A 22,254-nucleotide genomic window follows, 5' to 3' on the forward strand; every position below is an offset into this window, starting at 1 on the left:
CCTCAGCATCACATGCATCTGCCGGCTAGAACCAGTTCCAGGGGCACACCAGCCCCTGAGCTGGGGAAAGTCCGGCATGGGAGAGGGGTGTAACCACCCCCCTTCCTGGTCCCACCCATGGGCAGGACCTAGTCACTTGCCAGCCCCTTTTCCAAGTATAAAGATAGGAGCGGGCCCCCTTCCAAATTAGATCATCTTTGAATCAAGACACTACTTTCTACGAAAGGAACTCTTGACTTCTTCTCAAGATTTCTCCCTTGTGACTAAGGAGTAGTCACCCTGCATCCGCAGGCACCATCTAAGAACACTGCAGTTTGCTGCACGTCCTTCCTCCGGAATCCGACCGACCAGCACGACGAGACCCGGCTTCCCTGGCACCTCTGACCTCTACCTACCTCTACAGCTAAGCTGAGAACCGTAGGTGCGACGAGACCTCGAGGGACCGGCCATCATCAGAACTGCACGACTTCTACCCAGCACGACCGCCGAGGGATCCTCTGGTGAGTGCTTTGGGGTCCGAGAAGCCCCGACCCTGAGCAGCCCCTGGGCTAGGTAACTTCGGCATTTCGGTGCCCCAGCATAGCCTCACTATCCAAGGGTCCAGATCCTTTTTTGTTTTCAGCCTAACTAGTCGGATTCGTCTGATATCCTTAACTTTGCTTTTAGTTGCCTCCATAGACTTTGTCCCGCATCCCGCGTGAGAGTGCACACTCTGCACCCGAGTCCCCTAGGCCTCCTGCTAGTAATCTGAAGGTTCAGTAGTCCAGTCCTAGCGATTCCAAAGCCTATTAGTCCAGTACTTACCTGCTAGTAATTTCGCATTCCACTTTTGTAGTATATGGTTTTTCGTGCCCCTCGGGCATTTGTGTAAATTGTGCAACTTAAAGTATTTTCGTAAGAGTTTTGTTGTGTGCTCAGTACCCTGTCCTCATAAAGAGTACAGGGCTGTTGTGATCTAAATAAATACACTGTTTATTTTCATAACACTTGTGTGGTGTCCTTTCACTTGGTGTTCAAGGGGTATATGTGATGGTATAACAGCTGGCTTAACACGCCCTCTAGAGTTTAGCCCGAAGACTGCTCGTATCCATGCTACTAGGATAGCTAGTCTATAAGGTTGACTTACAACCAATCATCAAGAAGGGTTGTTTCGACTGATACATAGTGATCACTAGAATAGTGAGCACTGCATATCAGGCCAACTTCTCACAATATGTGATCCCCCATATGTTCCCCCCACTGACGAACCACTGACTCCCTGTTATCCTGTATATTCTTTTCCACTGTACTAATGTAAGTAATAACCACCTATTATGCGTAACTGTGATAGAACTGTTATTAATGATCTATTGTATGCATTGACCATTCCACCTGCATTGTTTAAAAAAAGAACTTTAAAAAAATAATAATAATCGTGTTCAAAAGTGGAAAAATGCAATGTGATCAGTGGCTCCCTCAAGAAGAAGCCTTTCTGCCCCCACTGATACCCAGAAAGTGCTGGTGTCTCCAAATCTCTAGAACATTTACACTATAATGAAAGAATCTCCGCACCAGCCTGCAAAGCATGCATGGCCAGTACTAACCAGGAAACTTTCCTGGACCTGTCCTGGATAGCAGCTTATGGCAGTTCAAAATCTGCTGCTTGAGGGGAGAATGGCCATCTGGGGCTTCAATGACAGCTCCCTCCCTGCCCTGTGTACTAGACTGACATTCCTGGGAAGGAAGATTTCACTGAAGTAACGGGGTGTTGCAGCAGATCTGTTGCCGACTCCACCCAGGGTCACTTGGCACTGAATAGACAACTCCTGTGTGGGGTGATCTGCATCACAATGATTTGGTGCTGCATCTCCAATAGATGTTGATGGTACAGTGGAGTTGTTGCACAGTTAATTTTGGTTAGGGAGAATGTAACAGATGGAGATGAGCAGACAGGCAGGCTGCTAGCTACTTTTACGGATGGCTGGCCTCATTCGGGAGCATGCCTTGAGACAAGGGATGGATGTCCTACAGCATGGGGAAGAAGACAGAGGTAACCCATGGACAGACCGTGAATGGGCCATGATACTGGCCACCGCCACGTATAAACCACGCAATTCCAAATTCAGGCTTTTACAGACATATATTGTAAATAGAGCATATCTTTCTCCAGACAAAATAAACACATGCTTTCATATGACTACATCAGCATGCCCCCGCTGTCTGCAGGTGAATGCAGACTTTCATGTTGTGGTCCAGTGCCTTCCTGCATACATACTGGAGGGAAGTTAACGTGGCACTCGCAGCATGCACTAAAAAAGGGAATTGCCACAAACATAGGAGGTGTGACAGTTGGGTTTTTACCCTAGATCAAAGAAACACAGGGTTACGTCTAGGTTCATTGACCTGGGCCTTATTGTAGCTAAAAGGCTAATCACCAAAAGATAGAAGCACCCTGACCCTCCTGCAGCAGCAAGTTGGAGAAACTCACTTCTAGTATGGGCACGTGCGGAAAGCACATCATTACATGGGGAGGAAATAGCAGGACTACGTAAATACCCTATTGCCCAGTTATGGAACGCTATACTTGCAGACTTGACACGTACGGATGGAGAAGATGGGAATAGGTCTTCACAAGAGGCTAGTGGGCGAGTCACAGTTGCAGGTTCCCAGACGCAAGACTCCCCTGGCTTACGCGAAACCGAGAGCTGAAAAGATAGGGGTGGTTGTGGTTGGGACACACACGAGTGAGGGAGGGGAAGAAATAACTACTAATTTCCCAAATCAATAGGAGGGCAGGGTGACACATCTAACACATGGCGACTGTGATGGTGACACATCTCCCCTATATATCCTAAGCAAGGCGCAACGCTATGACAACAGTTTTTTTGTTTGGTTTTATATTTGATTGTTAAATTACAAATTTTATCTAATTTTGCCTCAATTTAATATCGCACTGTATACCTAGGTATAGACATTGATGTGCACAACTTAGAATAGTTGAGTAATTTTATTATATCCATCTGTGCACAAATAGGTGGTCCTCTTAACAGGTGACATATGTAACATGACAAAAATGTAATCTGTGGTCAGTCACCTGATGTGCGGACTTATTGTTTAGCACAGTTTACAAATATTCCAGAAATATGTACCGAACCCTTGATTGCACCTGTAATGGCTATTTGTTCCCCTTCTCACCCAAGTTTTTTTCCCTGCCTGTCTTATCTTTATTTTCCCCCTTCCTTCCTTCCCCTTCCCCCGCTCTCCTTTTCAATTGTGACCTGTATGTATAACAAAATGCAAATAAAGATATTTAAACAAAAACATGGAGGTCCTACAGCATGGAAGGGGGTGATCAATGGGTGCCCTGATAGATGGAAGCTCTCTCCCTTACTCCCATGGGACTCATCCTTGGAACTGTTATCCTGACCCCACCCCTTGCGGAGCTGCCACACCTGATCTTCAGTTTTCTAGGCAGTGGTTGTTGAAGGCCCACCTACCCTGTATTCAACTTAGGTGAAGGAAAAAGGGAACTTGTCCCAACAGACCAAATATGGGCAAAGCATATGGCCCCCTAAAAGAGTAAAAACCAGAGGACAATGGTGGGGATTTATGTGTTTCAAGAGACACTTCTGGCAGTGGAAAACAGAATTAATACAATTAACATTCATGTAAATTTGGTGAGGTCTGACCTGTGCAAATTTCTTGACACAGTGAGTAAAACTAGGGACACAATCTCTTCTCGGAAAGTTAAAGTCGCTAAATACTCAAAAAGATTACTTGGCTGAGGGGTCACATGAGGCTGAGACAAAAGGTAAAGGACCCAAGAGAATTGGTCATGATACAATAATGTATGTTTTCTTGGAATATCAGATATATCTGAGGGGCACAGCATGTTTCCAGTTGTATGCGGAGGACTGGATAGTAAATGTGTAAATGTAAATGTATAGGCATTTATATAGCGCACTACTTACCCGGAGGGTCCCAAGGCGCTTCGACCGCTGCGAAACCCTTCCTGGCTTCCCTGAGAGATGGTCCCTTAATGGGTATCTCCAGGGTGAGACCAGGCATCCCCGGCGGTCTGGTGGGGCCGTTAGTGAAGATGAGGCAAGCTAATGCCCAGAGTTGCCGAGTGTGAACGCTGATCAGAGTGGGCACCGAGGCGAGAGAATTATCGAGTCCACTGACCCTGGTCCAGAAACCTGCCGCGCCGGGAATCAAACCCTGGTCCCGGGCCGTCCTCTGCTCTCGGGTCTGCCGCCTCTAACCAGTGAGCCACACTACTTCACCAGTAAATAGTAAATAAATGAAGCCCAGGTCCATGTTTTTCTCCATGGAAAATGCTTATCTGACACTGATTGCCTTCCCCACCTGAGACTCCTCCAAGATCTATTATTGTTAAGTTATTTCTCTAACACAACTGGTACACTGTTATTCAGGACCTAACACATGCATACAATCAACTGCGAAATCACTAAGTTCATCTTTCTCCGTCTACACTGAAAATGTTGAGAAGAGGAGACCATCTATTGTTGCTGAGAATGCTCTGTAATTGCTATATATCCTTGCATGCTTGAGAGTAGTTTCAACTATAACCCTTACCACTTCACTGAACCTGGAATGGCTGAGACTAGCTGTTGAAACAGAGGCATCGGGGCAGTGAGAGGATGGTGAGGCAGTCTGTACTCAGGAAAGCAGACGCAACAATGGACCTGGGGTGGGAAGTCAGATTAGTGCACCCTTTTGAGAGGGACTATCTGTGCATTAGGGGCTGGTAGACTTCTTCTAAGGGTCAAGTGTAGAATTTATGAGGCCTGTAAGAAAACTGATCCAGAGCTTAAGGTATGGGTCAATTTCAGGGGGCCCCCAAACGGAGGCCTCCGAAGCCGGGCCCCCATACTCGCTCTCCGACAGGCTTTCCATGTCGGAAAGCCCGACATGGAAAGCCTGCCTGAGACCGTGTATCGTAATCCAATGGCGGAAGGCAGGATGGCCTCCAACTGGACGACGGGCTCCTTAATCCCGTCAGAAGCCAACCAGAATGACGGTTTAATTTCTGACCGCCAGCACTGTAATGAGGAGGTCGGAAATTAAACGGAGATGCGGCCCCATAATGTATAAGATTAGAAGATTGTCTGCTAAAGCCCCCATTGAATGTTCTGCGCTCCATTGCTTCCTATCTAGGTTTGCGTTATGTAAATGCCAATAAATGCATACGTGTTCGACTTTTAAGAGCGATACTCATTGGCAATTTCACATGCGGACATTGTTGGAGGGCACAATATTCTATTCAACAGGAAGGCAAGATAAACTACTTCTTGGCTTTCTGCTATTTGAAGGTTTGATAAGCAATAACTGGCTGAGGTGGACTGACTGAGAAATGGGCCTTGTTGATTTTCATCACCTGGTTATTTTGTGCTCCATTCCCTTGTTTGTTGTTTGATGACAGCCACGAAATACATTTTAGTTTAGTTTTGATCTTGTCATAATGAAGTATTCTGTGGGGGTAGTTGAGATGGGCTTGCTCTTTTGCTATTTTTAGATCGAGCCTGGGCAGCGCATTCGGTGCTTTGCGAGGCATGCTGTAATCTGGTATTGAATTGAAGACCTTCCCACTCTCCGACCATATTTTTCATTGGCTTGTGTCATTGTCCACTGTAAACTGTGGCTTTTTATTGGTCAATAGGCATAATAGTCCCTCCTTAGTACCGCCTTGTCTCATTTTGTAACCTACCATGAGGACACCCCTTGTTACGTGTTTTGTTACTTGGTAGGCTTTAATCACAGTCTTCGAGCAATATTTTCTCAAATAGATTTGTCCCTGCTATTGCAAGCAGGACACGCTGTCTCCTAACGCTTTAAAAAAAAAAGAAATTTACAGCACAGGCACCGAGCGCATTTGCAATGCAATAGGGCTTGCATTTGTGAGAATTTAAGCTATTGGCACTGTAAATGACAATGTTTTTCATTTATCTGTTTTACAAAACATCACATAAATAAAAAGCATTGTCATTTACAATGCCAATAGCTCAAACTCTCGTAAATGCAAGGCCTTTTGCATTGCAAATGCTTGTTGTCTTGTTGTATCATGGTGATAGTAGGGTGACGAGGTGACTGAGACAGAGCAATCAGTAGAAGACAATCATTGTCACGTTGAAGGGGGATGCTATGTGCCCATCAATGGGGGGGACAAAAAAAGCATGGCATGAAACGTTAATGAGCTGATGGCCTTAATTATTGGTGGTCTGGTGACTCCACATTTACATTGACATAAACCTGATGAAGTGCTCTTCCAGGCCAACTTGTTGACTATAGAGTGTCAATTCATTGTCTGTGGGAGGACCTACTTGAGCATTCATAGCACTCATGTAGAGGTCTCATGAAGTCTCTATGAAATGGGTGATCAGGTCTACAAGGGCGTTTTGGTGCCATTTGTGGACTGCAGGTAAAATCAGAATACCTGATTATCTGCATGAATGTCATACCTAAATTGGAGTTGGAAGTTCGGTACAAGCTGGGTCTATTATTATTGAACAACTTAGACTCGTATTCTGAGTGGTACATTTGATGATGCCATGGATGAATCAGTTTATGGATCTATCAGGAACTGAGGCCTTATCACTTGGCATAATTTTTCTAAGCATTTGGTCTTGCGATATCTGGAGGATGAGGCACATAAGCAATAGTCATTTTTTGTTTTTATTTTTCCGAAGTGCACAATTTGTTCATCAGACTTATTTTTTAATTGTGGCAAGAATTTAAGATCCCATCATAGTGGGTCTAGAGTATATGGCTAGATGCACCTTTAACACTTCACCATTGGACATGACTATTTATGCCAAAAAAAAAGGTGATTAAAGCTGATAAATGAAAAAGCTTTGGATCATTTGAAAACGGCCACAAATCAGTATTTTCATGAGAAATATGGCCCCATTCAGCCTGTTGTTATCCAGTGGGAGGCCTTCAAGATGATATTTGGAGAACAGACCTAGTTGCTAGGTCACAAATGGGATTTATCCTCATGGGGATTTCTAGACACCCTCAGTAGAGTTGTTGATACGACCACGACTGGGGAGACTAGTCTGGTCTTTGGATCTCATTGGGGTTTCTTGATGCGAGTCACACCCCTTGTCACAGTAGTGGCATTGCTCCACCTTGCAAAGCCCCTTCATACCCCTAGCTTCTTCTGAGCAGCGTAGGTTTCATTCTTCATGTACGGACACCTCCAATGCCCCTCTTGCGCAAGCAGTCAGCTTTCTACTTTGAAGCTACAGCTCGCCGCTCTGGGTAGGCTAGTTGACTTTTCTCCAGGTTACTGGTGCTGAAACTGGCAAGTAAAGTCAGTAATTAAACAAACAGTGGAGGAGTACCCCCTATGGGCCAAAAAGAATTTATACTAAGAGATTCCTTCAGTATCAGGAGCTTAAGGCTCTGGTTTTAGCAAAAGATTGCCCCAACCTTTTTATATTGGACAGTCATAGTCCTTATAGAAGACCCCTCACTCACCAACCTAGTTGGTGACATGCTTCATCATCGGGGTCCCACCCCATAGGCCGAGTGCCTACAGGGTGTGCTGCGACACCTGGTTACAGTGGAGCGGGTTTTTTTGATTTTTATATGTGCGAATGGTAATTGTGAAAAGTGTGTTAAAAAGGGTTCAAGTCTACTCACACCAAGAATTTATTCTGGAGTGCTCGGACCCTATTAAAAATATATATGTTGCACCAGTGCCTATTTAGGAAGGGTTAGGTGCTACGAGACGTGTGAAAAAGAATAAAAATAGCGTAGTGTGCTATGTGAATTATTTACAAGTTAAAATAGGTCTACATGTTTCAACCATTGATCGTATTAGGTGGTTTTCGTCAGGACCGTGTTGTTTGGATGGGGTGGTACACACACGCTAAGGAGTGTCCAGTCCTCATCCAAAAACAGACCATAAATAGTGGTCTGGTGTTAAAAAAGTGCTTTTTCCTGGATTCAGGAGAAAAACACTTGAAGCTGCGATTTGCGCTTCATGGGCATCGAGTTGGCCAAGACTGCAGGTATCCGTTACTTGCGGCTTCTGCTCGTCAGGCTTCACAACCTACTTGGTTCTGCACTCGGAAATTGCCCGTGGAGCTCCAAATCGCAGCTTCAAGTGTTTTTCTCCTGAATCCAGGAAAAAGCACTTTTTTAACACCAGACCACTATTTATGGTCTGTTTTTGGATGAGGACTGGACACTCCTTAGCGTGTGTGTACCACCCCATCCAAACAACACGGTCCTGACGAAAACCACCTAATACGATCAATGGTTGAAACATGTAGACCTATTTTAACTTGTAAATAATTCACATAGCACACTACGCTATTTTTATTCTTTTTCACACGTCTCGTAGCACCTAACCCTTCCTAAATAGGCACTGGTGCAACATATATATTTTTAATAGGGTCCGAGCACTCCAGAATAAATTCTTGGTGTGAGTAGACTTGAACCCTTTTTAACACACTTTTCACAATTACCATTCGCACATATAAAAATCAAAAAAACCCGCTCCACTGTAACCAGGTGTCGCAGCACACCCTGTAGGCACTCGGCCTATGGGGTGGGACCCCGATGATGAAGCATGTCACCAACTAGGTTGGTGAGTGAGGGGTCTTCTATAAGGACTATGACTGTCCAATATAAAAAGGTTGGGGCAATCTTTTGCTAAAACCAGAGCCTTAAGCTCCTGATACTGAAGGAATCTCTTCTTAGTATAAATTCTTTTTGGCCCATAGGGGGTACTCCTCCACTGTTTGTTTAATTCTAGTTTAGGGGACCAGGAGTTCCCACCACACATAAGACTGTGCAAACTTCCCTTACTCTCCTTTTTGTTATACACAAGTAAAGTCAGTAGCCATCACCCAAACCCTGGAGCTCAAGGGAATCTCCAGGCCAACACTGGCATGGAACCCCAGGCTTATAGTCAGGAAATCTTAGCACACTGACTGGAAATGTTTACCACATTTTAATACTCAAGTTGCAGACAGTTCTTGTGTATTCCAGCAGTTCAGATCTGTCACTAGTTCTCGGCAGGTCTGCAGTTTTGTGATTTCCAGGTAGACTGGTCCTGCCATGGTCTTTGTAGCAAGTATGAGCAAGAAGGCAGGGGAGCTAGAAGTCTCCTCTCAGGAACAACGCATAACAAGACCACAAGGTAAAATAGTCAGCCCCACTCATCTACCTTTTAGTCTGTAGGGTGTAGCCAGTCCCAGAGAACAATGGGCCAGGAAAGGGCAGGGAGCTCCCTAATTGCAAAGGGCCCTCTGTCTCCGTTCTTAATTTCAGCAGCTCTCCTCTGGCTGTCCTGCTGAGAGAGATCCCTGGAAAATTCTGAGGGATGAGCCTACACGTATGCAACTGCTGCCTGGGCTCTCCCTCCAATCCTTCCTCTTAGGTACCACTATGTTACGTACCACCAGAGTATGCCTGAGGCAAAATGGAACCCCCAGTGGTTATAGCCACAGCACTCCTTTGCTCTCCATACACATCCTTCACACACAAGCAATGCACACACATGCAGCATATAAACATATTTCAGAGGACTCATGTATGGGTGAAACGTTGGTAAGAGTGAGATGTTATCCTTTCATAAGTTTCAGGATACCACTGGCTATGTAATCATTTACATAGTTCTTGCGTGTTTTGCATGGGTTTGCCACAACTTGCGGAGCATTTGAGTGACCAGATCTAAAACGATATTTACCCTTTTCACGTCGTTCAGGGGCTGATATATTAGTTAGGGTAAGAACATGTATGACAGTGTTTTTTAGGGCATGAGGTGAGGCCGTTGGCATGATTTTTTTCCCCAAGTATTAATGCAAAATAGGGGTTCTTCTAATTTCTTTGGGGGTCCACAGTTCTTTTATGTTGAGTGCACAGTGGTGCGGCATACTACTGCACATAAGTGGACAAGGGACACCAAGTCCTTTCCAGATGGTATTTGCATGTTATTGTAGGATATGTTGGGTAAGCACAGGTGTTATTTTTTTGTGGCATGTGTTTTTATGTAGGCGATACTGGCATCTTTCTGTCAGATCCTATTACAAGCTGAGGAAGCTTTTCTGTCCTGCGTTAAAAAGAATGTGATAATGGTGACAATTTGATGGATGATATATTTTTGATATCTAGTATAAGGTTACTTGTCTTCCGTTGGTCCCGTAGAGGCCTGTAAAGGTGAAAGGCCGAAACACATCGACCTGTTTTGTACATTGGAGGAGCTAATCTAAGCCAAACTTTGATACAAAGATTTTTGTGGAAAGTTCTGAACCATTTGAATGGACTGTTTTATAGGTCTGACCTTAACCTTGCTACCTAATGGTGGATTATGGTCTTAAAACCTATTGTATTTACCACCTGTTGGATATAAGATTGGTGTTTGGATAGACAAGAATGATCAAAAAGTGGAAGTAAATATATACACAATGGGAGGTGTATTTTTGATGTGTTGATGATCTTTTATGTGTATTTATGGAATGCGTTTATGTGTATTTATGTACATGCATTTTTTCTTATGAACTATGTCTGTATAGAATGTAATACAATGTACTTTCTATTGTATAATAATAACTCAGAAATACACACAAATGTTAAAATAAAGTTGTGAGGTGTTACCATATTTTAGCTGAAGCTTTGAAAATTCACAGCCACACAAATTATTTTTGTCTTGCAATGAAGGAATTCTCTTTATTTATCCTCGCACTTCCTATTTCATGTTGGCATAATATTTGTCCAGAGGTGTTGAAGTTACAGTGGCGTCCCCGCTTCACTTTTGCCAGGATATACTCACTGCATCACATCATGGAAGAGTGAAGAAACTGGTCATATGAGACTGACAGAGTAATTTAAAAAAATTGGTGACAAGACTGTAAGCATTTCTCCCAGGTAGGCAACAGGGCAAAATGTCTGCCCTTCACTATAATCAGTTACCTTTTCACACATGTCAGTTCTCTATAGCCAGGGGAAGTAATAGTAGTCACTCTCCTAATGAGGTGCACTTTGTGTGACCTCCCAACCACTTCCGGGTCTCACTCCAGATCATGGAAAGGCCTCAGCTGAGGTTGGAGTCATAGAATACGCTGCTTGCTATCGGGACTTCGATTCCAGAGCCATACTGGGGACCTTTCTCCATCCCAATGCTGCTTTTAATAAATACAGGGGCAGATTTACAAGAAACTAACGCAGCGCAGTGCCGCAAGTCAATTTGCTGCACCGTGCTGCGTTTGTAAGGGGCACCTTCCTGCACAAAAACAATCAATTAAGGTGATTTCCTCTTCCAATGCGTGCTGTAGAATTCGACACGCATTGAAAAAGGAAAAAAAGTGGGAGAAATTAAAACATTTCTCCTCTTTGCACCTCGGATGGCGTAGCCTTCTGACACATTTCCAGATTTACGATTACTCTTAAATCTGGAAATGCATCAGTGGGCATGGGTGCTGCGTGGGAACAACCACAGCAACACCCATATCGCGCCCCGAACATGCAAAGTGTTGCGTGAAAAGGGGCGATATTTACAAGCACAGGTAAAGCCGCGCAGGATGGCTTTACGTGTGTAAATATCACGCAGCAGGTTGCGCTGCCTGTGCGTCATGCAGGGCCGGCTGTAGGGCGGTGCCATTGGTGCGACTGCATCGGGCGCTGACTTTGGGTGCAGGCGCCATGTTCATCGTTTTAAGAGCACCTGATGCACATACATTGTCCCAGCAATTTTCAGGCATCAATACAAATGACAACTCCGGTAATTAAATGTTCTCCCAGGAGAGAGACCAGAGCTTTGTCTAGTGAACGTTTTGACTCATTTTAGTGCAGAGGGTAAACATGCCTGCTGCCAAGAACGTGTCCCATTCACATCACAAAGTGCATATAATATAAATAGGTCAAGGGTTACTGATTTTGTCAGAGATCCTTTTGTTACTTGCAGTTTATAAGTTAAAATCCTGATATAGAGCAGTGAGCTATTAACTGCCATCAAAGAGCTGTATACAAAATGCAAGGAACATATTGGAGCTATATATTTTTTGCCTAGGCTTTCGTTGTCCTAATATTGCAAAAGGGGTTCATTTGGGTAGAAATCAATTCTTATTATTAAAGAAAACCCCTAACAATGGTGTTACATTTTAAATTCTGAATTTGTGCTTTTCCAGTCTAAGGACTCAAACTATCCTGCCTACCAGTAAGGATGACAGGTGACTCCTACTCCTTGTAGGCCTCTGTCTTATGTAAAGTTTCCTATGTATTGATTTACACACCTATGATTGCCTCTGTGTGTGATGCAAAGTGTTCTGACATCTTAAACTGCTATGAGTGGTGCTATAAAGCTAAATGAATCTAATGCAGTGGTTATGGGGACTTGAGCGGCACTGTCAAATGTGAATGTAAATGTAGTGTATTTTGTAAAGCGCACAGTTGCCCCAACGGGGCGTCCCGGTGCTGTATAACGCTGTGGAACCCTTCCTGGCTCTCCCTGTGAGATGCCCCTCCTGGGTACCCCCAAGGTGAAGCCAGGCATTCCAGTGTTGCAGGGGCCGTTGTGGAGATTAAGCAAACTATTGCCCGGAGTTGCAGCGTGGGACCCATGATTAGAGTAGGCGCCGAGGCAAGAATTATCGAGTCCGCAGACATTGAGCCCAAGACCCTGCCACGTCGGGACTTGAACCCTGGTCCCGGGCCTGATCTCTGCTTCAGAGTCTGACGCTCTAACCAGTGAGCCACACTTCTCCACTTCAAATGGTGGTCGTGAGGAAATGTATGGCATAGGTGGTCACTGGTGGGGTCGCCTACAAACTTTGCTGCACAGGGCGCCACCAGGGCTAAAGCCGGCCCTGACGTCAAGCAACGTGATGCACCGGCGGCGCAAGGGGCTTGGAACTCTGCCCCACAGTCGCAGATTGAACCTAACCACGGAGTCCAGTAGTTATTTGGACCAGTGCTTTAAATGGGCCGGTACTCACCGGTACGGAGTACCGGCACTTCTTAGATTTGCCACTCTGAGTACCGGCACTTCTCTCCTGCCAGAGGAGAGTACCGGTACTCATGACAAGGGAGGTCACTGGCTGAGAGTGCGAATGAGAAAGTGGGGACGTTTCTGTCAGCCAAGGCGCCACTTCTGTAGCCCCCATCTGAGCCCCTGCTGAGCTAATCGGCAGGGCTCACTTGAATAATGTGAGGTGCTCACGGTCACGCTGTGCTAGACAAAGCAGGGTGGAGATTAATTTTACCTGCTAGTGTGCGCATGTGATTTTCAAAGCGCAGCACTTCAGAAAGTGAAAAGTACTTTAAACATATACACTTTAGCAGTGGCAAGGGCGGCGGATTCTCACACTTCCTGTACTTTCTGGATCAGAGGGTTAATGCCCAGACAATGCGATGGAAGAGGCTCTTTGAGCGCTAATCTAACAGCGTTCTGCACTGAGAAACCCACCTTCCTAAAAAAAATGTCTCAATTACCCACTGTGCCTGCATTTGTATGACTGGTTTTGTAAGGAAAACGCGCGCGAGAGAGAGAGAATCAAGGCATGCTCAGGAGGGATTTTAAAGAAAATGGGTAACACATTGTGTGTACATGTCTGTGGTGACAAAGGTTCATTCAATTCAATTCAATTCAATTGATTTATATAGCGCGCTACATACCCAGAGGGTCTCAAAGCGCTTGGAGAGGGGTGGGGGATTATAGGTCGAACATCCATGTTTTAAGTTGCTTTCTGAATGCTAGGTGGTTCTGAGTGAGGCGAAGGTGAATGGGAAGTGAGTTCCAGGTTTTAGCCGCCAGGTAGGAGAAGGATCTTCCTCCCATGGTAGTTTTGTTGATGCGAGGTACAGCAGCAAGGGCTTGGTTGGAAGAGCGAAGCTGGCGGGGTGGGGTGTAGAAGGAAAGTCGTGTGTTGAGGCAATCGGGACCAAGTTCGTAGAGTGCTTTGTGTGCGTGGGTTAGGAGGCGAAATGTTATCCTCTTGTTGACGGGGAGCCAGTGGAGGTCTTTCAGGTGACCAGAAATGTGGTCTTTACGCGGGATGTCTAGTATGAGTCTGGCTGATGCGTTCTGGATGCGTTGGAGTTTTTTCTGAAGTTTTGCGGCGGTACCGGCGTATAGGGTGTTTCCGTAGTCCAGTCGGCTTGTAACCAGTGCGTGGGTGACTGTTTTCCTCGTTTCGGTGGGGATCCAACGGAATGTTTTTTTGAGCATGCGAAGAATGTTGAAGCAAGATGATGAAACGGCGTTGACTTGTCTGGTCATTGAAAGTGAGGAGTCCAGGATGACGCCCAGGTTCCGTGCGTGGTCCGTCGGGATGGGTGCTTTTCCAAGGGCCTCTGGCCACCAAGAGTCGTCCCAGGCGGAGGGGGGGGGTACCCAAGATCAGGACTTCTGTTTTGTCTGAATTCAGTTTCAAACGGCTGTGCTTCATCCACTGGGCTACTTCTTTCATCCCTTCATGTAGGTTGGTTTTGGCGGTGTTAGGGTCTTTGGTGAGTGAGAGGATCAGTTGAGTGTCATCCGCGTAGGAGATGATGTTGAGGTTGTGTTGGCCTGCGATGGCCGCGAGGGGGCTCATGTATACGTAGTAGGGAATGTTGGTGGGTGAGTGAGTGGGTGGGTGAGGGAGTGGATGGATGAGTGAGCTAGGGTGGATGTATTGATGGATGGATGAGTGAATGGATGGATGAGTGAATGGATGTATGGGTGAAAGAGGGTGGATGATTGGATAAAAGGGCGGATGATGGATGTGTAAGTGAAAGATTGGATGGACGGATGGATGAACCGAAGTGAGGGAGGATGGATGAAAGGGTGGATGATGGATGAGTGAAAGGAGGTATTGAGTGGATGGTATAAAGGAGTGAAAGGGTTGATGGATAGATGAGCAAAAGGATTGATGGATGAGTGAAAGGGTGGATAAAGAGATGGATGAGTGAAAGGATGAATGGATATGTTTAAGGATGGATGGATAGGTTTGGATATGAAGGGTGGACAGACGGAATGGTGAAAAACTGAATGATGGATGAAAAACCGAATAGATGACAGAATGTAAAGGGTAAATGGTCAACATCAGCAGGTAAATGGTAGGATGAAAGGATGACTGTATAGATCGATGGAAGAGACAAGAGATATCTTCTGGGGAGGGTCATGATGATTTGCTTCATTTGCTAGTTGCCATAAGAGCTTTGGTTTTATGTCGGGTTATTTTCAGATTCTTCCTACTCACATGCTCAAAAATATATAGTATTGTGCCAAACATCATCAATTAACAGTATGGCATTAAGAAGGTGCAACTATTACAAAAAAAGGAAAAGTTAACATATTATCGCATTTCTCTTTCATTTTGTATAATGAGTTAACCTGCTTTTTTTATATAAACACATTTATCATGTGCTTTGGTGTGTGCTGCAACTATGATGGAAGTTGTTAATTATCATTATGTCTTGCCCTTAGCCCCGCCCCTAGCTCCACCCAGCCCCGCCCACTCACTACAACTCTAGCTCATTTTAATGAGTACCTGCACTTATTTTTTCCCATTTAAAGCACTGATTTGGACCACAATTGGCAGAGATCGGGGAGGAAGGTTGATACCTTTGCCAATCCACCAGGCTGTGTGAAATGATTCAGAACGACTGGAAAAGGGTGCACGACGAGTTATCATACCGTCTGGGGAATATAGTAGCCATGGCACCTCAGACTGAGCACAAAATGTCCTGGCGCTGCCGAGAAACAACATGGCGCTGTTTTCACTGGGTCTCCTAGTAGCTCATTTTGCACCACAGATACTAAAAGTAGGGCACGGTGAATGGCTGGTGCAGGACCTCTGAATAAAGGGGGTGGCCTCCAAAATATAACAAAAAATTGAGGGGGGCATGACAGGCGCACTTTCGGAGCGGATGAGGTTGAGTGGGGGATTCACTGAGCTCCTCCAGCAGCATTTAGCTCATCCTGTCACCTGGCCATGGCCCCTGCTCTCAAGCTACTTGAAGTGGTTTCTTCTTTGTTGATTTGTTTTGTGTTTTTTCACTTTAACTGGTGAAGAGGCACGGTTGTTTGGTTTGTAATGTTGACTCGTTTTCGTGAATAAACAAATAATAAACATTTCTTAAAATACAAAAGAGTGTCTATTTTTATACAACATTCAAAACCCTGCACAGTTGTTTCGAAGAACTAGCTATAAGTTACAGATCAGCGAACGGAATGTAGATCCTGGCCCCCTGCGATGCTGAAAACCGATACCTGAATGTTATGTTTATACTACCTAAACATGATCCTTTGTGGTAAATTATAGATCACTTTCTGTTTTTATTGCCTCCTTTGTACTACTTATTCCGCTGCCTATTTGTATCTGTTATTACGTTTCTTTTCAATCTGCCAGCTACTATTTTTTCTACATGTGACGTAGCTGCTCCCTAGGTAAAGGGCTGTGACCTTGTAGGCGCTACATGAAAAGCCAAAAAGAAATAAATATACAAAAAAATGGTGTCTTTCGACGTACCGCCTATAGGGGAGGCTCAGTAGTTTCCAAGCACTGCTTTCTCTAGGCCTAATGCTGATTTTAAGACAGGCAGGGTGGCCTTCACCCAGGAAACGGCTCTGTCGGTGTTGGCGCGCTTTATCAAATTGGAAATAGCTACTAATTAAATCGCCCCGCAGGTAGTGAACTGCTGCACATTGAACGTATTATTAGGGATCTCCCAGATCAGGGCTTATCAGCTCGTGAAGAGATGAGATCAGCGACCTGCCTGCTGATTCCTTATTCCCATCCTAATTAGATTATCGTAAAGCAAAAATGCCTAAAGATGAGCACAGCATCCCCCTTAGCCACGGGGCGGGGGTGTGGGGGAGGGGCGTGGTTGTGCTGCAGTTCCAAATACATGATAAAAAAACGAGGCTCTTCTCGTGACAGCTGCTTGTCAAATTTACAATTTACAAATTGTATAATTTTCATAGGGTGGTATCTCAGATAGGCAGACATAAATGGGTTAGTGTGTTGATTTATGGACTGAATCTCAAACCTTTTCGCCAGTCAATTAGCAATAGCCTACCCTGGCACGAACCTTGCTTCCTAACCTCTGGCCACAGGGGCAGCGGCGCTGCTCTACTAAGGCGGAGGAGCGTCATCCCACAGCAAAAATAAAATCATAATAATGTCGTTATCACTTTATTTTTTACTATTGGCATGCAAAGGTACATGCGGGCGGGGTGGGGCTGTGCTTTGTACAGAGCAGGGGGAGGAGGGGTGGGCAGTCGCTTAAGTGCGCATGACGGTTTGGTTTACCGACTTGAGCCAGCCAAACAGTCATGCGCACTTTGCATGTTCTCCACTGGCTATAATGCACAGCCTGGGTGGAGAACATGCACAGCCAACCAGTCCCTCTCTGACTGCCAAACCATGGTGCTCAGACCAATCACAACGCTACTGTAACGCAGCGCCGTAATTGGCTAACAAGAGTTGGGAGCCTGGGTGCTTACAGCTTGATCGACCGAAGAGGACAGAGGAGAGGCGGCTGTCGGGAAGGTAAGTGAATTTGTTTTTCTTCCCTTGTGTTTTTTTCTTTTTTTAAACCCGCCCCACCACTACTGCACAGGGGTGAAGATGGCTGTGGCGCAAACACATGAACGTCGATTCACCAAAAAGCCAGGGGTAGCGAAAGTGACATCACTTGTCCTTTAACCGACCCATGACATCAGAGTAAGTGATATCACATGACCTATTACTCATGACATCACAGGACTAAGAAAGGAGATGTATGCCTAAGGTTAAACAGATCGCATAGGCTAGGGTACACAGAGCTTAGAGGCCCAAGCCTCTGACAGCAGAGCTGTCACTCAGGCTAAAAGGAGCTCAGAGGTTGAAACAGCGCTGATCCCCAGGTTACACCCATGCTACAGATTCAGGGTAGCTTGTCTCCTTTCTGGTGAAGAATTGGCTTGGTAGTTTAGTCTGCCCTGTTCCCATGATGCACTGGGCCAGGGACAGACTGATTTGCATATAGCCAGGTTCTGAACTGGGATGGTGCAGTGAGATAAATAATGGTGATGGATCAAGCCCTGATCTTTGGACTGGGTAAGAGTGGTCTGCTTAATTCAGACACTCTGTTCATCACCACCCCCTTTTCTGAATCGTTTTTGGCCACTATAGGTGTGGCAGGGTATACTCAGACATGAGTCCCTTTCTCACTGCACCATCAGGATTCAAGCAAGCCGGGCCGACGACGGCTGAAATGCCAGAAACCGGTCCCCGGTAGCTTGTCTCCTTTCTGGTGAAGAATTAGCTTGGTATTTTAGTCTGCCCTGTTCCCATGATGCACTGGGCCAGGGACAGACTGATTTGCATATAGCCAGGTTCTGAACTGGGATGGTGCAGTGAGATAAATAACGGTGATGAATCAAGCCCTGATCTTTGGACTGGGTAAGAGTGGTCTGCTTAATTCAGACACTCCGTTCATCACCACCCCCTTTTCTGAATCGTTTTTAGCCACTATAGGTGTGGCAGGGTATACTCAGACATGAGTCCCTTTCTCACTGCACCATCAGGATTCAAGCAAGCCGGGCCGACGACGGCTGAAATGCCAGAAACCGGTCCCCGGTAGCTTGTCTCCTTTCTGGTGAAGAATTGGCTTGGTAGTTTAGTCTGCCCTGTTCCCATGATGCACTGGGCCAGGGACAGACTGATTTGCATATAGCCTGGTTCTGAACTGGGATGGTGCAGTGAGATAAATAACAGTGATGGATCAAGCCCTGATCTTTGGACTGGGTAAGAGTGGTCTGCTTAATTCAGACACTCTGTTCATCACCACCCCCTTTTCGGAATCGTTTTTGGCCACTATAGGTGTGGCAGGGTATACTCAGACATGAGTCCCTTTCTCACTGCACCATCAGGATTCAAGCAAGCCGGGCCGACGACGGCTGAAATGCCAGAAACCGGTCCCCGGTAGCTTGTCTCCTTTCTGGTGAAGAATTGGCTTGGTAGTTTAGTCTGCCCTGTTCCCATGATGCACTGGGCCAGGGACAGACTGATTTGCATATAGTCAGGTTCTGAACTGGGATGGTGCAGTGAGATAAATAACGGTGATGGATCAAGCCCTGATCTTTGGACTGGGTAATAGTGGTCTGCTTAATTCAGACACTCTGTTCATCACCACCCCCTTTTCTGAATCGTTTTTGGCCACTATAGGTGTGGCAGGGTATACTCAGACATGAGTCCCTTTCTCACTGCACCATCAGGATTCAAGCAAGCCGGGCCGACGACGGCTGAAATGCCAGAAACCGGTCCCCGGTAGCTTGTCTCCTTTCTGGTGAAGAATTGGCTGGGTAGTTTAGTCTGCCCTGTTCCCATGATGTACTGGGCCAGGGACAGACTGATTTGCATATAGCCAGGTTCTGAACTGGGATGGTGCAGTGAGATAAATAACGGTGATGGATCAAGCCCTGATCTTTGGACTGGGTAAGAGTGGTCTGCTTAATTCAGACACTCTGTTCATCACCACCCCCTTTTCTGAATCGTTTTTGGCCACTATAGGTGTGGCAGGGTGTACTCAGACATGAGTCCCTTTCTCACTGCACCATCAGGATTCAAGCAAGCCGGGCCGACGACGGCTGAAATGCCAGAAACCGGTCCCCGGTAGCTTGTCTCCTTTCTGGTGAAGAATTGGCTTGATAAATCAGTCCGGCCCGTTCCCATGATGCACTGGGCCAGGGACAGACTGATTTGCATACAGCCAGGTTCTGAACTGGGATGGTGCAGTGAGATAAATAACGGTGATGGATCAAGCCCTGATCTTTGGACTGGGTAAGAGTGGTCTGCTTAATTCAGACACACTGTTCATCACCACCCCCTTTTCTGAATCGTTTTTGGCCACTATAGGTGTGGCAGGGTATACTCAGACATGAGTCCCTTTCTCACTGCACCATCAGGATTCAAGCAAGCCGGGCCGACGACGGCTGAAATGCCTGAAACCGGTCCCCGGTAGCTTGTCTCCTTTCTGGTGAAGAATTGGCTTGGTAGTTTAGTCTGCCCTGTTCTCATGATGCACTGGGCCAGGGACAGACTGATTTGCATATAGCCAGGTTCTGAACTGGGATGGTGCAGTGAGATAAATAACGGTGATGGATCAAGCCCTGATCTTTGGACTGGGTAAGAGTGGTCTGCTTAATTCAGACACTCTGTTCATCACCACCCCCTTTTCTGAATCGTTTTTGGCCACTATAGGTGTGGCAGGGTATACTCAGACATGAGTCCCTTTCTCACTGCACCATCAGGATTCAAGCAAGCCGTGCCGACGACGGCTGAAATGCCAGAAACCGGTCCCCGAAAGCTTGTCTCCTTTCTGGTGAAGAATTGGCTTGGTAGTTTAGTCTGCCCTGTTCCCATGATGCACTGGGCCAGGGACAGACTGATTTGCATATAGCCAGGTTCTGAACTGGGATGGTGCAGTGAGATAAATAACGGTGATGGATCAAGCCCTGATCTTTGGACTGGGTAAGAGTGGTCTGCTTAATTCAGACACTCTATTCATCACCACCCCCTTTTCTGAATCGTTTTTGGCCACTATAGGTGTGGCAGGGTATACTCAGACATGAGTCCCTTTCTCACTGCACCATCAGGATTCAAGCAAGCCGGGCCGACGATGGCTGAAATGCCAGAAACCGGTCCCCGGTAGCTTGTCTCCTTTCTGGTGAAGAATTGGCTTGGTAGTTTAGTCTGCCCTGTTCCCATGATGCACTGGGCCAGGGACAGACTGATTTGCATATAGCCAGGTTTTGAACTAGGATGGTGCAGTGAGATAAATAACGGTGATGGATCAAGCCCTGATCTTTGGACTGGGTAAGAGTGGTCTGCTTAATTCAGACACTCTGTTCATCACCACCCCCTTTTCTGAATCGATTTGGAAACTATAGGTGTGGCAGGGTATACTCAGACATGAGTACCTTTCTCACTGCACCATCAGGATTCAAGCAAGCCGGCCGACGACGGCTGAAATGCCAGAAACCGGTCCCCGGTAGCTTGTCTCCTTTCTGGTGAAGAATTGGCTTGGTAGTTTAGTCTGCCCTGTTCCCATGATGCACTGGGCCAGGGACAGACTGATTTGCATATAGCCAGGTTCTGAACTGGGATGGTGCAGTAAGATAAATAACGGTGATGGATCAAGCCCTGATCTTTGGACTGGGTAAGAGTGGTCTGCTTAATTTAGACACTCTGTTCATCACCACCCCCTTTTCTGAATCGTTTTTGGCCACTATAGGTGTGGCAAGGTATACTCAGACATGAGTCCCTTTCTCACTGCACCATCAGGATTCAAGCAAGCCGGGCCGACGACGGCTGAAATGCCAGAAACCGGTCCCCGGTAGCTTGTCTCCTTTCTGGTGAAGAATTGGCTTGGTAGTTTAGTTTGCCCTGTTCCCATGATGCACTGGGCCAGGGACAGACTTATTTGCATATAGCCAGGTTCTGAACTGGGATGGTGCAGTGAGATAAATAACGGTGATGGATCAAGCCCTGATCTTTGGACTGGGTAAGAGTGGTCTGCTTAATTCAGACACTCTGTTCATCACCACCCCCTTTTCTGAATCGTTTTTGGCCACTATAGGTGTGGCAGGGTATACTCAGACATGAGTCCCTTTCTCACTGCACCATCAGGATTCAAGCAAGCCGGGCCGACGACGGCTGAAATGCCAGAAACCGGTCCCCGGTAGCTTGTCTCCTTTCTGGTGAAGAATTGGCTTGGTATTTTAGTCTGCCCTGTTCCCATGATGCACTGGGCCAGGGACAGACTGATTTGCATATAGCCAGGTTCTGAACTGGGATAGTGCAGTGAGATAAATAACGGTGATGAATCAAGCCCTGATCTTTGGACTGGGTAAGAGTGGCCTGCTTAATTCAGACACTCCGTTCATCACCACCCCCTTTTCTGAATCGTTTTTAGCCACTATAGGTGTGGCAGGGTATACTCAGACATGAGTCCCTTTCTCACTGCACCATCAGGATTCAAGCAAGCCGGGCCGACGACGGCTGAAATGCCAGAACCCGGTCCCCGGTAGCTTGTCTCCTTTCTGGTGAAGAATTGGCTTGGTAGTTTAGTCTGCCCTGTTCCCATGATGCACTGGGCCAGGGACAGACTGATTTGCATATAGCCAGGTTCTGAACTGGGATGGTGCAGTCAGATAAATAACGGTGATGGATCAAGCCCTGATCTTTGGACTGGGTAAGAGTGGTCTGCTTAATTCAGACACTCTGTTCATCACCACCCCCTTTTCGGAATCGTTTTTGGCCACTATAGGTG

Source organism: Lissotriton vulgaris, chromosome 4_1 (assembly GCF_964263255.1).
Source record: "Lissotriton vulgaris chromosome 4_1, aLisVul1.2, whole genome shotgun sequence".
Classification (NCBI taxonomy): Eukaryota; Metazoa; Chordata; class Amphibia; order Caudata; family Salamandridae; genus Lissotriton; species Lissotriton vulgaris.